Source organism: Pituophis catenifer, unplaced genomic scaffold (genome assembly GCF_029215685.1).
Source record: "Pituophis catenifer annectens isolate HBS135680 unplaced genomic scaffold, rPitCat1.0.hap2 SCAF_32, whole genome shotgun sequence".
Taxonomy (NCBI): Eukaryota; Metazoa; Chordata; class Lepidosauria; order Squamata; family Colubridae; genus Pituophis; species Pituophis catenifer.
The window spans coordinates 488414-500788 of NW_027256912.1; positions in this window are offsets into that span (position 1 = coordinate 488414).

The window sequence follows — 12375 nt, forward strand, 5'->3', positions numbered from 1 at the left end:
AACTCCTCAGAATTCACCCGCTTCCATCCGGACGGCGAAAACAACAGCGCCTGAACCCAGAGGACCTTGCAAATACTCCCCCACGCCGCAGATGCTTCCGGGAGTCAGAGACTTCAACCAGGACAGCTTCAGCGAAAGGAAGCGAGCGCCGGCCATCTCCTGGACATCCAAGGTCGAACCGGAGACCGAGTCGTCGGAGGAAGAGCTCTACGAGGGAGCTAAAGCAATGAGAACCTCTCCCGACAGCTTCAGAAGCGAAATGAGCAATGCGCACGCGCAAACACACGTAGACAACTACGGAGGACATGAAGAACAGAGAGAAACATTCAGACTCGTTGCGAGCATACCCACACCATTCTGCAACTATCAACACTTACAAGACCATGGACAACCTCCAGTTGTAAGTAATGAAACAAATAATATTGGGAACTTGCCCAATGATTTCCCAAAACTGAGAATAGATGTTATTAATTTACAGGAATGGTGTCAACAACTTCAGGTTGTTTTTCTAAAAGAGAACTTATTATTTTTTATAACTAACCCCCCCAAAAGGCCTTGGACTCTAAAATTGGACTGTCTGCACCACAGAGCATTCTATTTATTAATATCTAGTATATCTCCTGCTATGTATCATAGTATTAAGCATAACTTGACTGTCTCAGAGATTATTCACTGCATATTTAAATTGTTTCATAGTGAAAGTGTAGCAACCACTACAAGAATGTCTAAAGATTTCTTCTCAGCTAGGATAAAACCTGGGGTTACTGTAAGTGAACATTTAATATCTCTAAACAAAATCAGAGCAGAGCTACATTTAAGGGGAGAGATAATTTCAGATCAAACAATGAAAAGTGTCATCATTAATTCATTAGACCCATCGTGGGATAACTACATATCACATTTGGACACAATTAATTTGGGGTATTTATCCATAGAAAATTTGTCAAATAAGTTAATAGCTGAAGATAATTTAAGAAGAAGCCGCTATAATACACACATAGAACATAGACAAAGTAAGAGAGTAGTGTTTCAAGAAAAGTATAGAGAACCTATTGAATGTTTCAATTGTGGATTCAAAGAACACTGTAGAAGAGATTGTCCTAAATCTTTCAGAGAAAGACAAAGACATGATTATAGAAGCAGATATAATAACAGACAATCGTCTACTGATAGACATAGATATAGAAACTCACCCAATTTTAGAGAACGTAGAGGGGGCAGAGATAATTCAAGAGATAGAAAGTCTGGATCACTAAATGGACTAGATAAACATAATGTAACTAACATACAGAATTCAAAGGATAATACTTGGCTCATTGATTCTGGGGCAACAAATCACACAACAAATGACAAAAATATATTATCTTCCTTTATAGAAGATAAATTTGTTATTAAGGTAGCCAATCAAGAAAAGGTCCAAGTTATTGGTAAAGGAAATGTAAACTTACCCAGTCTAGGAAAAATAGAGGGGGTATTATTAATACCAGAAATACCTCATAATATACTTAGTGCAATAAAACTAAGTAGAGACTCTGACATAAATATAGTATTCTCAAAAGGAAAAGCAACATTAGAGAAAAATAAAACCAATTTGGGTAATGTAGTTATCAAAGGGGGCCTACCATATTTAGTCATAGAAGAAAAATGGCTACACAATATTAATTCCAACATGGAAGATGACACTAACATAGAGAATGAGGACAATAGCAATAGTGATAATGAAGAACATGAAACAAATCATAATCACGAAAACACATCTACCAATGACACACTCAATAACAAAAAACCTACAATTGGAAAACCAATTCATGATGAATGTGCACATATATTACATAGAAAGTTGGGACATGCTAGTTTTCCTGTAGTACAAAAAATGATAGAACATGCTGAAGGTGTTAAGATAAAAAATTGTAAAAATTATTTGGAATGCTCAGTATGTAAGTCCTCAAAACTCAGAACTAGTCCTAAACCAAAAAAGGCAACAAGATCAACCAATCATATTTTTGACCTGGTACACATGGATCTAGTTGGTCCATTAACCCCATCAATTACATATAGAAAACGATATTTTCTAACTATTGTAGATGACTATAGTCGTTATGGATTTGTCTATACTTTGAAACACAAAGATGAAACATTTCAAAAATTTAAAGAGTTTTACAAACGTGTAGAAACACAGCATAATATCAAAATAAAACAAATCATGACAGACAGGGGATCTGAATTCATGTCAAAAGAATTTTCCCAATGGCTAAAAAACAAAGGAATGCTACACTTCACATCTAGCCCTTTCTCTGCATTCCAAAATGGAGTGGTAGAAAGAAAGAACTCGACACTACAAACCATGATTAGATGTACATTAGAAGATGCTGGCTTAGGAAAACAATTCTGGTCAGAAGCATTACTATATTCCAGTTATACTCAAAACAGAACTTGGTCCAGCATCGTAAACAAAACGCCATATGAACTAATGTATAATAGAAAACCCAAAATAACACACATGCACATTTTTGGAGTCACAGCGGATGTACACATACCAAAACAACTGAGGCGTAAAGGAGAAAACGTATCCAGAAGACTTAGATTCATGGGATACGAAACAGGCACAAAAGGGTACAGATTTATTGATAATAACAACAGATTCATAATTTCTAGAACAGCTGTATTTCATGAACAGGCCAATTGGTCTAAAATACATCTTAATGAGATATTCCCAACTACAAAAACAGAAACTGAACATCAAGACAAAATAGATAGAGAAGAACTCAATCACAATGCACATGAAAACAAAAATAAAACATGGACAAATAGTCACCCCAGAATAAAAACAGATTCATTAACAAAAAAGGAGGCAAGATATCTACACGATAACGATAGCAAACCAGAAAAAACAATCAGATGTAACAGAAATCAGGTGCCAAGTAAATATAAGGATTACATAATGCACTTGAATAATGAAACATCAACACCTAACACATACGAGGAAGTATTAAAGCTCCCCATTGAAGAAAGAAAAAAATGGGAATCAGCTATGGCCAAAGAGATGGACAGTTTGCGAGAGTTAAATGTATTTACACCTACTCCTGCACCTAAGGACAAAACTATTATAGGCACCAGGTGGATATTCAAAATTAAAAATCTGGAAGAAGGCAACACATTATATAAAGCTAGATTAGTTGCGCAAGGTGTTAAAACTGCTTTAGTCATAGCATTTGCACTTAATCTTGATGTCTTTCAATATGACATACAGACAGCGTATTTACACGCAAAGCTCGATAAAGAGATATATGTAAGAGCACCTCATAGCCAATACACAAACAAAAATGAAACTTGGTTATTGAATAAAAGTTTGTATGGACTAAAACAATCTGGCAAACATTGGTATGAATGTTTAGTCAACGTACTCAAAACTATGAATTTCAATGCCACAACTGCTGACAATTGTTTCTTTGTTAAAAAGGAAGGTGACTCATTAGAATTTGTGTTAATTTATGTGGATGACATTTTATATATCGGTAAACATAAAGAGAAAAGAGATACATTTGTAACAAAACTAAATGAACATTTTTCTTTAAAAACATTGGGAAAAGTAAACAAATATCTTGGAGTTCAAATCAGTAAAACCAAAAAAGGATTTAAACTTTCTCAAAAAGATAAAATTATAGAACTCCTGAACAAATGTAATTTGAATGATGCCAAAACTTGTGATACTCCAATGCAGGCTGATTTCTTAAGAAACATGGATGAATCATCCCCTGAATTTAAGGATAATACACTTTACAGATCAGTTATTGGTTCCCTTTTGTATATATCTAATTGGACTACACCTGATATTGCTTTACCCCTCAATCTGTTATCCAGATATGTTGGTAAACCTTTAATGTATCACTGGGAAGCCATTAAACGAATATTAAGGTATTTGAAGCACACCTTAGACTTCTGCCTACTATTGGAACCCAATAATATTAAAGAGCCCATCCTCACTTGTTACGCTGATGCGGATTGGGCAGGTGATACTAAATGCAGAAAAAGTACCTCAGGTTATATATTCTTCCTTAATAATTGTCCAGTCTACTGGTATACTGGAAAACAAGATTTAGTAGCCACATCAACAACCGAGGCAGAATATGTTTGTTTGTCTAAAGCCTCCAATAATCTAGTATGGTTTAATGATTTATTATCAGATGTTTGGAAAAATCCTTCATTACCATTTATCATACATGAAGATAACAAAGCTGCCATTGAGATATCTAGATCTGATGCCATTGGTCAAAGGTCCAGACATATAGATATCAAATTCAAACATGTAAGGCAATTATCTCAAGATGGTTTCATTAAGGCCATTCATTGCGAAACTTCAGAACAAATAGCTGATATATTGACTAAGCCTTTGCAATCTAAACAACATAAATATTTAACTTCAAAACTACAAGTCTTATATTGTTCTGAATCTGAATGTAATTATTGTTGTATATCGAATCGGCATTTAGAGGGGGATTTGTCACAAGTAAATGCCTTATTCTCAAATGGGGAAAATGTACATACACAGGGTATCAGGGGTTAATTTATTCTTCCTTCCTTAATATATTCATATGTAACCACTCCCATCCTTTACTCCGCCTCATTGATATAAAAGGGGATGTATGCACCTCCTTCCTAGCTTCTATCTGTGATCATTCAGAGAATATAGAATGCCTATTGTAAATAAATAGTACTTTGTTTAAATACTTTGTTCCTGAATTATTTATTGAGTCAGATCCTCAAAATATTGCAACAGATGTCCATCCCATCAGCTGCATCCAGAGGAGCCAAAGGAAGTTGTCCTTCCTCCCACAACCGTCACTGGGAACAGGGGCTCCTCCAGTAGAGAGCACATCCAGCAAGGCCTCTGAAGGGCCAAGTGGATTCTCTTAGTTGTCAGGGAGGTTGTGGCCAAGTGTGAGATTGTGCAGGAGCTGGGGATCCTTACCCACCAATTGAATGGCAAAAATACACCAAAGTATATTAAAGTCACTAATAGAGAAACTCTTTTACACAAAATGCTCACGTTATTCTTATATCATCATCAATAGAAGCAAGAAAATCCTTTTTTTTTTTCAATTTAATCCTCTTTGTCTCCACCAGCTGACTGAGTCTCAAGCCAACCCTGATCCAAAACCAGAGGCAAATGGTAGTTACTCATCACCTTGACATTGAATGAGTGTTGAGAAGGTGGGATGGAGATAGTTCTCCACCAGAGTTCAGAGTCACAAACACACCATTATTTGTAGAAGGACTAATTTCTATATGGCCACTAAAGGGAATTCAAAATAATTCAATCCTTAAAATAGAACTATCATAAAAGGAAGAAGATTTTTTTAATGTGAGAAACATTTACCAATTCTAAAAAAAACCTAATGTGTTTCTATAAGGATCAGGAATTGTGTATCAATCAGCAGTTATAAAAATATGGGGCTGGGCTGTGCAGGGGCCATTACAACCGTTTCAATCACTACTTTAAACAAAAGTTAGCATTCAAGTGATGAACTCAAGTTTGGATGGAGAGAGGAAAATAATCTGGAGTTTTTATGGTTTTTATTCTGTCCCATTTTTGGATTCCAGCGACTTCCAGAAAATAAGACAAAAAGAGAGAAGCTTTGGAAATCCAGGCCATTCAGGAAATTAGACAGGTCCGTTAATACAGGAGTAAGTGAAAGAAAAAGGAAAGAGGGAAAGTGTGAGGAATGCAAAGAGAGGAAAGGAAACTCCAGCACAGGGAATGACTCAGGAATGAAATTGGCAAGGAGGAGCCTGATTGGAAGTCCTTGTTCTGTGTGATCTTCTTGTTCAACTGAGGATTCTCCCCATGAGATGGTCTCCTGGCCTGGAAGAGCTTCCCCTTCAGCCTCTCCCATCTCGGAAGGCCCAGGTGAAGCTCCGGGTATTTGGGAGGCCATTGCCTGGAGGGGATGAGATCTCCCTGGACCAAATTCTCTCCCTCCGACAGCTAAGGCTCTTTTCCATATATATATAAACCACCCAGATTGACCCAAACTCCATACTCACAAACTAGAAACTTGAATTTGATTTGGGTTTTTTTGTCTCTCCCTTCAATGGCTGTGGTGAGATTTTTATTTCAGAAATAGGAAAGCTTACACATTTTTTTATCAAAATAAAGAAAAATTCTAAATTCTACATCCTTTCAACCTGTGCAGAAAGTAATGTTAACACAATAACTATTTTAGCTATTTTCTATAAGCTGTTTGACGACACTATTTTCTTTAAAGTCCAATTTCACTTCATCTTCCGATCTTTCTGCTCTGCGTCTCCAATAGATTTGCTTAAGGCTGACTTTTACAATTCTTTGGTTTTAATTGCTATATATCTCATGGATCACGCTCTACAGAGCTAAAGAACTTTTTCTACAGTTTGATAATTTCTCTTTTTTTCGTGTTCGCTTTTTATTTTTCGTCAAATTCTAAGTTTTCCTTTGTTTTTTTTTAAATATATTTTTAAATAGTCCTTCATTTTCTCTGACCCTTTCCTTCTGATTCTGGGCTGCATCTGAAAAGAAGAAAGCAGATTTCTCATTCAAATCCTTCAGTTCTTCAATTTTTTTTAAAAAAAAAACATTTTATTAGATTATAGAATAAAATACGAAAATAAAAAAAACTAAGAGGAAGAATGGGGGAGGGGAAAGAGAAATGGGGGAAGGGAGAAAAGGAAAAAAGTGTAGATTCAGACTTCCTCTGTTGCAGTAAAATAAAGCATTAAAATCGAATCTCAACTTTTTACTTTTCCATAATAATATAAATGGTTTTGTAAAAGAAAGCAGATTTCACATTCAAATCCTCCAGTTCTCAGGGACGACAAAAGTCCCGCCTCTCTTTCTCTCTACTGGCTGCCCCTATTCCTGGCCCTCCCCCTTCGTCATGACAACCCTGTAGCCAATCAAAGAGGGGGAAGAGACGGTAGCCTGGGAGCTTCCCTGCCCTCAGCCTGATGGAGAAGAGGCTGAAGAAGCCAAGCCAAAGGGGGGGGAGGTCAAATAAAGAGCAAAGTTCAGAGCTTTGGGGGGGATGAGAAAGAGGCAAAAGCTCCCAGAATGGCAGAGAGAGGGGGGCTTAAGCCCCTTCCCCAGAAAAGGCTGCAATGAAGAGAGTCTCCTCAGCTGGGGGCTTTAGAGGGGCCACAGGGGACCCCCATCTTCCTCAGAGTCACGGAGGGTCCCCTCCAGGGTGAGACAGGCTGCCTTTTCCTCCCGGGCAACCCCGGATCCCCCTTAGAAGACCCAGCCCTGCATGGCTTCTCCCCCACAGGAGCCTCTCCTGGAAAGACACGGAGCCCAAGCGAGGCTGGAGAAACCCCTGGAGCTGCATCCCCCCAACGTTCAACCCTGGGACCCATTAACCAGGTTAGTCTCTTTCCAGGAATGCCCTAGATCCCCTCCTCCTTCCTGGCCATCTTGGGCTTTCTCCATGGGTCTGGGCTTTGCTTTCCCCCGAGTGTCCCATGCGTGGAAAGAGGTGGCTCAGCAACATGGGATATGGTCTCCCCTGTTTCCAGGATTCAGCAGATGGAACCTGGAGGGGGATTTTGCAGATTTGCTTCCCTTCCCCACCACCAGGCTCCCCAGCTTCCTTCTCCCAAGAGGGGCTCCCCACTCAGCCGGGCAGAGGCCTGTCTGGCATCCCTGCAAGAGCCCCCTTGCCTGGCCTGTGCATGGGAAACGGTGGCAGGGGAACATGGGAAATGGGGTTCTGCATTCCCAGGTCTCTGAAGATGGAAGTTGGATTTTGAAGATCAGCTTTCCATCTCCAACACAAGAGTCCTCAGCTCCCCTTCCCTCCCTCCCCTCCCCACATGGGGAGAGATGCAGCCTTGATTTCTCCATCTCTTTTCAATCGGTTTTTTCCTAACCTCTCTGTGTTTCTGTCTCTCTGTGTGTTTTTTCAACTATGCAAAGTTCTGATTACTTTTTCATTAAAGTTTAATCTCTTCATCTCTTTTCACTTGTTTTTTTTCTAGTTAGTTTTTTTTACTTAAGTTGATTTTATTCTTAGAGACTGGCTGCACTATTGCATCAGCCCTTTTGTGTGTTGCCCTTGAGCATTAGCTTTCAAATTAAAGTAAATTTTGGTTCCAACTCAGCTGGCAGCAATTTCAGATCTGTGACATGCTCCAGCATTAACTGCCCTCCAGAGTTTTGTCTTTCATCACTATGGAAAAAAATATCAGATTTCTTTCTTTCTTCAGCCACAGGTGCCATGTATTCCCTCTGGGGCCACTTTCAGGCATGGAGCTCCCAAACCTCTCAATTCTAGATGATGGATTTAATTCCATCCCTGCTCTACTATTATGAACCACATGGGGATTATTTCCCTTTCATTTCCCTCCAGAGAATTTCCCAACAATCTCCAAGTCCAAGAACTACTTGAATTATCCAGGGATCCCTCCTGAGAGGGAGAATTATGGTAAAAGTTTCAGCTCTGCTCTTTGGCCGAATCCTCCAGGGGAGACTTTGGGCAGAGAAATATGGAGGTTTGGGACAGGCAGAGTCTGTGCTCTTGAATATATGTCTCTCTTCTTTCCAGATGAAGCTGAGTGTTTCTCTGTGTTTGAAGAAGGAAAGCATCTGGATATTCCACCTTGTGAGAGTCCTTTAAATTCTTCTAATTCTTCTTTAGAAACAGGAAAGGGATTGATTGATTCACCCCATGAATTATGGACCTCCTGCTTCTGTTTCTGATGCTGCTGGTGTCCCATCCAGTCTCTGGGAAGCTGAGAATGAAATGCCCGCTGAGTTTGGAGAACCAGGATGGAAAACAACCACGGAGCTTTTACAGCCCAGGAGACCATCTCATTGGTATAGTCATCACTGGAAATGAAAAATTGAATATAAAGTTGCTTTTCAATGTGGCTCCTTCTCTTCAGTTTGTTTTCCATGATTTGTAAGTCATTCAGGGTGATGGAGTTGCACTCCCTCCATTCTAACCCTCTCCTTCTTTTCTGTTTTTTTATTTTTCATTTATTCCTATATTGGGGAATATGTCTAATTTCCTGAATGATTTTGATTTTTGTGGCTTCTCTCTTTGGTCTGATTTTGTGAAAGAGACTCAAATCCAAAAATGGGTCCTAAAAAAAGATGAAAGGGGCGCAGATTATTTTCCTTTCTCACGTCAATCCTTAATTTATCACTTGAATAATGAATTTAAAGTAGTGGTGGAATCAGTTGAGTTGCCGTACCTCAGCCAATTCCCATATTTGTGTAACTGATCATTGCTTTTGGATCAATGTTGCCTTAAGGCTCAGTAGGCTAATGGAGGATTATATATTAAAAACAGTATTTATTGTTGCTTTTGATTATAATAACATGTTTTAACAATAGGAATGTTTATGGTTTTTCATATGGCTTACGATTCATTTTCAACATTCAAACGTTCAACAAGAATTCCCAGCTCCTGCACAATCTCACACTTGGCTACAACATCCACAACAACTATTTGAGCACTTTCCACACTTCAGATGCCTTGCTGGACATGCTCTCCACTGGAGAAGCCAATGTCCCCAACTACGGCTGTGGAAGGAAGGAGAACCTTCTGACTCTTCTTGATGGTGCTGACAGGGAGATCTCCATCCAGATGTCAACATTAGGAAGCACCTACAAAGTCCCACAGGTTTGTGTGTGTGTTTCTCCCTCTGGTAAAGTGAGGGGTGGGTGGTGGTGGGTGAGCAATAGATGCAATCATGTCTTCTCCATGGAATTCAAGAGCTGCTTTTCTCCATATTCTCAATATTTTACCCCATTATGTTCATGTTGAGATTAATCAGAAAATGCCTGAAATGCAAGCAATACATTCCCTGGAGAAGATATTCTAACAACTATTTAACTGATCAAAAAATATCCCTGGTTGTTGGGGCCTCTATTGGCATCTTCATTTTCATAGATAAATAATGTCTGCCATATCCACTGGGTTAGAAGTTGGCAATAGTAGCATTTTATCCATCTAAAAGGTAGAATAAAAATTACTCTAGAAATTATAGACCAAATAGATTAACAGATATTGTGGCTAAGATTTATGCCATGATCCTCTTAGTTAAACTTTCAGAAGAAGCAGAAGGTTTTAGCTAGAGTGAAAAGCTATATAGATTTTATAAGGAATAATGCACAAGTTAATAATCTAATATTGGCAATAAATTTGTCTTGAAATATCTCATCTATATCAGCGAAGTAAAACTAGATGTTAATGCAGCATTTGACTCAATAAACAGAAATATGATGGAGAAAATGTTTTGCCCTCAAAATGGAGTTCAGCCTGTTCGCCCTGATCCAAGCCCTTGTTTGAGAGGGAGGTTTGGGCTCAATGGAGCCATGAGAAGAAGGATCTATGCTTACCAAGGGGGAAGGGAAAGATGCATATTTGAACCTTTGTTCTTCAGTAGAGATATGAATGACTTACTAGCACTAATGCAGGGTCAAAAAACAGATCATAAATAAACGTTATTTCATTCTTTGACAAAAATGACTAAATTAGTGGACCAGTGAAATGCAGTGCATGTAGTATACAGAACTTGGATTTCAGAAAGGCTTTGACAAAGTTAACCACAACCTATTTCTCAGGAAGCTGAAAATATGTGGGATAGACAGCATCACCCCCAGATGGAGTCAGCCTGTGGTCCTCAATGGAACTATGTCTGCATGGAGGGAAATAAGCAATTGGGGACCCCAAGTTTCCATTTTAGGCCCAGTTCTCTTCAACATCTTCATTGTTATAGAAATGAAAGACTGAAAAACATTCCTGGGTCAGCCAGATGCAGTTTATTTGTGCAAAAGTTCAGAGGCAGTTTTGGTTCTTGCAAATCTGAACAAAGAAGGGTTCTGATCCCACTGTTTTTATACATTTCTAAGACAAAGGATTCGATGAGTTCATGCACTTTCCATATATGGATTAGAGACTGGATAGACCTTAAAAATAAGAGAACACTACTACTGGAGGGATTCAACCTACAACAAGGTTGGCACGCATTTTTGTGGGAAGGAAAAGATAACCAACATCGATATTTTCAACAACACATTATTAGAGAATCATTACATAGAATATGGCAAGAGATTAGAAAAATACATTACAATAAAATTCCGAGATGGTTATCGACTATGGAGGTGCTGATCTATCCTAATGCTATGGACACGGAGAAAATGAGAAATTATAAAGAATTATTGAATAATAGATGAGAACTACAATCGAGACAAGAATTGAAAGAACAGGGTATAGACATTGACTGGTGGCCATATTTACAAATAGAATCAAAGTACAAAACAGATAGGGTAAAATTCAGATTCCAAAATGAACCAAACAAATTGGATAAAATCTTACAAGGAACGGATGAGAAAATGATAACCAAAATATACAATTACTTATTGAGATATAAATTAGAGGAAGAAGTGGTTAAAGAAAACATGATAATTTGGGCAAAAATTTTTGGGTATAGTATTGAATTGGACAAATGGGAGAAATTATGGACTGTAAATTACAAATTGACAATGTCTATACCCTACAGGGAGAATTTGCTCAAAATGTTCTACCGATGGCACCTCCCACCGGCGCGCTTAGCAAAAATGTTCTCAAACACCTCGGCAATTTGCTGGAAGTGTAATACACATAAAGGAACATACTACCACTTATGGTGGCCATGTCAAAAGGCGAAACAATATTGGTATGAAATAAGGAAAATGATAGAACAAATCACAAACCAGAAGTTGGAAATGAAGCCGGAAACCTTCCTACTTGGAATAATCACAGCACAGTATGAAAAAGAGATAAAATACTTAATTATCCATATCCTAACTGCAGCTCACATACTCTTTGCCCAAAATTGGAAACAGGAATGCATACCGACAGAAAACAAAATAATCACTAAAATCACAGAATGCACAGAAATGGATAAACTTACAAAAGAACTACAGGAGAAAGATGACACAGAGTACTACTTAGCATGGCAAAAATGGTATAACTGGTTGGAGAAAAAGTTAGAAATACATTCAGAGGGACACTAAAGAATAAGGTCAATCTTAAGACTAAATTTTGGGTACCAACTAAGGAATGTAACAATCTTAAAGATGGAATGCATATTAATGCTTTACATGTAAATATGTAAATATATACATATATAGATAAACTTGGAAAAATAGTCTACCGATGTGACAACAATAAGAGTAAGACTTGATTGATGTTCATTTGTTTTGTATGTTATATCATTGTATTTATGTTTGTTTGTATTTTTGCTTGTATTTTTTAATTAATAATTTTAAAAAAAAATAAAAAAAAAAGAAAAGAGTTGAGCCGGGGGTAAGGACTTACCCGATAACAACATGATCAGCTTAAGGCAAGAAACAAA